The sequence below is a fragment of the Schistocerca serialis genome, chromosome 5, assembly GCF_023864345.2.
Source record: "Schistocerca serialis cubense isolate TAMUIC-IGC-003099 chromosome 5, iqSchSeri2.2, whole genome shotgun sequence".
In the NCBI taxonomy this organism is placed as follows: Eukaryota; Metazoa; Arthropoda; class Insecta; order Orthoptera; family Acrididae; genus Schistocerca; species Schistocerca serialis.
This window is the reverse complement of record NC_064642.1, coordinates 257,822,141-257,826,560: the sequence shown is the minus strand read 5'-3', so window position 1 is coordinate 257,826,560 and position 4,420 is coordinate 257,822,141.

Genomic DNA, 4,420 nt, shown 5'->3' with positions numbered 1-4,420 from the left:
CCTACTAGCGATTGGTAAACACTGCTGGTCTGACGGTCTGGGCGTGCTTATAAAGCCTGGTCGGCAGAGTGCTACATGAGTCATATGAGTCCCGATTGGTGGAAAGCTGTTACATGTTGCCTGGCGAAGCAGTTCCAAGTTCACTTGGAAAGTCTGTTATTGTTTCAGTCTGCTCGCTATGTTTCTCTCCACACTCCTAAAAGGAGGTCGGCAACCTATCTTGTGTGTCGGTTGTGTGGGCCCTCTAACAATAAGGACCGCTATGACACTGTGATACTTCACTATTTGTTAATTCGGCAGTGCGTTCTGCATTGCCCCTGAGGTCATCCATTACATTGGTTGACTGTTGTAGTGAGATGGTAGAAACTTGTGTCGGATTATCTGTGCAAACATTTACCGCTTCAGTCTCTGAAGGCTGGGAATGTTCTGGAGAGATAATCTCATCATTAGTGGTGTCTGCATTTGTAACTTCCCTGAAGCCTTGTCAGAAAGCAAAGCCACCCACTGTGTCACTTCAAGCCCCACTGTCTCCTATTATCCCTCTAAAACTGAGGCATTTAGCAGCAGTTTATTTATTAGGACCTCTTGTAACGTCGGAAAATGGGTATGCTTGCATTTTTGTAGCAGTTGAATTGACATCAAAATACATTTCTCTTACTCCCTTGAGAAAAGCCACCGCAACGACAGTTGCTGCAGCTTTCCTAAAAAAAATTCCTAAAAGAAGTAGGCCATGTTGATAAGGTTTTATCCGTTAATGGCTCCCAGTTCATTCACGTTCTTGGGTACACATGCTACGTTGATCCAAGAGTAGACAGTAATGCTGCAGACAAAAACACTATCAAAATTTGAGGCAACGATGGCGTGATATTGTGTGGCAAGTCTGTGCCAAAGTGGTATGGAACTTTTACCGAGAACGCCATAATGAGCCATTATGCCGATATGCAGGAATGAGGGTCTAATAAGACGCACAACTATATATTCTACCTTGATGTGTACTTGCATACTTCTGATCCAGTTAATGGGGGAATTCAGTTTTATACCTCTTGTGGGAGATATTTCTGCTAAAAAAGCATGTATTAATATCCAGAATACCAAAAAGGGGGCTGCTTTCTCTGATCGCTTCTGGTTTGCGATAGAAATTACCTGAAACATGCATATCATGTGGATGCATATGAAACACTGGCGAGCTTTATAACTTCTAAGGCATCTCATTCGCTGCCACAATCTCACCACTACCAAGCTTCGAGAACTGAGAGGTTCATGTTTACAGCTTCGCCATGAATGAGAAAAAAAGCAAAACTGGAAATGTAAAGCATTAAGTAGCTGGACTCATCTACATTTACAAAGCAGCTGGTCAGTGTCCCAAACGTGTATACTTACTAATAATCTCCGAAGGTAGGAAGCATTCCTACATCTGGATGTTACAACATGTCTACCCACTTTACTCGTAACTGAATAAAAGTAGAGGGGACAAGGCATTTTTGCCTCAGACGCTTCAACTCTTCCAATAAGCATTAGTACTTAGAAAGGCATCATTTAATTGACTACTCAAGCAGGGGACCAATACGAGTGGGAACGTCCACTGAGGATAAGAAGTTCTTACAGTTTAAGAATTCCCACCAACAGGAAGGCTATCCCTTCATCGTATACACTGACTTTGAATGCTTTTAGTTCCTGTGGTGCATTGTGAAGCTGATCTTACAGCCTCTCGCACCACTTTCAAAGAATGACATGTACCATATGTGGCAGTGTATCAAGCGGTATGCTCAATTGACTCCAGTCTCAACAAATTAGATTCATACATGAGCAATAATCCTGTGAGATGGTTGCTCTCTGAGCTCGAGAAACTAACACTGAATCTTGATGTTTATAGCAACAACATTCCTATGAGCAAATCGCAGGAGGTGATGCCTTATACAAGCAGTCAGAGAATGTTGTATTTGTAGGCTGTTGCTGGATTGAAAAGCTGAAATTCTATATAGAGGCCACTGTCATCCAACGGAGAAATTCTGTGTTGCAACTCACAATGCATTCAACTTGAAATACAAACTGCCATGACACATAAGCGTCTGCTTCCATAATTTGTGTTGGTTTGATTTCTTGTTGAACCTTGGCTAATTTTGGGCTGAAGAGTAATAAGATAAACTTCATTCTCCAAGCAAACCACGTCGAGAATAGCACTCCGCCTCCTGGATTCATTTTGATTGATGCACGTGCCTCATTAGAAATTTGATGAGACAAGTGACAGGATGGTATGCATATCACTAGAGGTGCATACCTTGATGATGCAAAGTTTCAGCTTGTGATGAAGAAGGAAATTTTCCATATGAATGCCTGGATTCTGTAGAGAGGTACTCAACAAAACCACATTGCCTGATATAACCGCATACACCAGCAAACTCACAGACACTTTCATAATGGTTGCAGACTATAGGCACACAGTGAATGTTTGCCTCGGCACATAGACTCTGGATCCTGCGTTGTACGCTGACATGACAAAAGTCATATGATATCTCCTAATATCATGTCGGATCACCTTCGTCCATTGTAGTGCAGCAGCTTGACATGGCATAGATTCAACAAGTTATTGGAAGTCCACTGCAGAAATATGGAGCCATTGTTGGCTCTATAGCCACCCATAACTGCAAAAGTGTTGCCAGCACAGGATTTTGTGGACGAAATTACCTCCCGATTATGTCCCACAAATGTTCAACAGGATTCATGTCGGGAGACTTACGTGAGTAGATCATTTCTAACTGTCCAGGATGTTCTTCAAACTAATGGCGAATAGTTGTGGGCCAGTAACATGGCGCATTCTCGTCCATAAAAATCCCATCATTGTTTGGGAACATGATGTCCATGAATGACCGCAAATGGCGTCCTGGTAGCCAACATCACCATTTCCAGTCGACGTTCGGTTCAGTTGGACCAAAGGACCCAGGCTGTGCAAATAAACACGGCCCACACCATTATGGAGCCACACCAGCTCGCACAGTGCCTTGTTGACAACTTTGGTCCACTTTTTATGGAGTCTGCTACAGACTCAAACTTTACCATCAACATTTACCAACTGACATCGTGACTCATCTGACCAGGACGAGGTTTTACAATCATATAGTGTCCAACTGATATGGTCACAAGCCCAGGAGAGGTGCTGCAGGCAATCACATGCTGTTAGCAGTGGCACTCGCGTTGGTCGTCTGTAGCTATAGCCCATCAACGCCAAATTTCGCCGCACTTTTTTAGTGGATACGTTCGTCTTATGTCCCACGTTGATTTCTGCGGTTATTTCACGCAGAGTTGTTCATCTGCTACCACCGAAAACTCCATGCAAACGCCACTGTCCTCGGTCATTAAGTAATGGCCTTCAGCCACTGTGTTGTCCATTGTAAGAGGTCAGCACTGAAATTTAGTTTTCTTGGCACACTCTTGATATTGTGAATCTCAGAATATTGAATTCCGTAACGATTTCGAATGGAATGTACCATGCATCTAGCTGCAAGTACCATTCCATATTCAAAGTCTGTTAATTCCCGTCGTGCGTCCATAAGCAAGTAGGAAATCTTTTCACATGAATCGCCTGAGTACAACTAACAGCTTCGCCAATGCACAACTTTCGCGGGACACTGTTACTAAAAGACATGTATCAACATGTAACTGTTGACTGATGTTAGTACATTGCTTCTTTTCGAATGCAGGATTCACTGGGGACTTTTCCAGTGTATACACAGATAAGCCAATGCGAAAAATCCTCAAATAAGTGAGAAAGAGTAAAGCTCATCCGATGATTTGAGTCGCACACTTTACGAGGTGCATTCAAGTTCTAAGGCCTCCGATTTTTTTTCTAATTAACTACTCACCCGAAACCGATGAAACTGGCGTTACTTCTCGACGTAATCGCCCTGCAGACGTACACATTTTTCACAACGCTGACGCCATGATTCCATGGCAGCGGCGATGGCTTCTTTAGGAGTCTGTTTTGACCACTGGAAAATCGCTGAGGCAATAGCAGCACGGCTGGTGAATGTGTGGCCACGGAGAGTGTCTTTCATTGTTGGAAAAAGCCAAAAGTCACTAGGAGCCAGGTCAGGTGAGTAGGGAGCATGAGGAATCACTTCAAAGTTATTATCACGAAGAAACTGTTGCGTAACGTTACCTCGATGTGCGGGTGCGTTGTCTTGGTGAAACAGCACACACGCAGCCCTTCCCGGACTTTTTTGTTGCAGTGCAGGAATTTCGTAGGATGCACCTGTTACCGTAGTGCCCTTCGGAACGCAATGGGTAAGGATTACGCCCTCGCTGTCCCAGAACATGGACACCATCATTTTTTCAGCACTGGCGGTTACCCGAAATTTTTTTGGTGGCGGTGAATCTGTGTGCTTCCATTGAGCTGACTGGTGCTTTGTTTCTGGATTGAAAA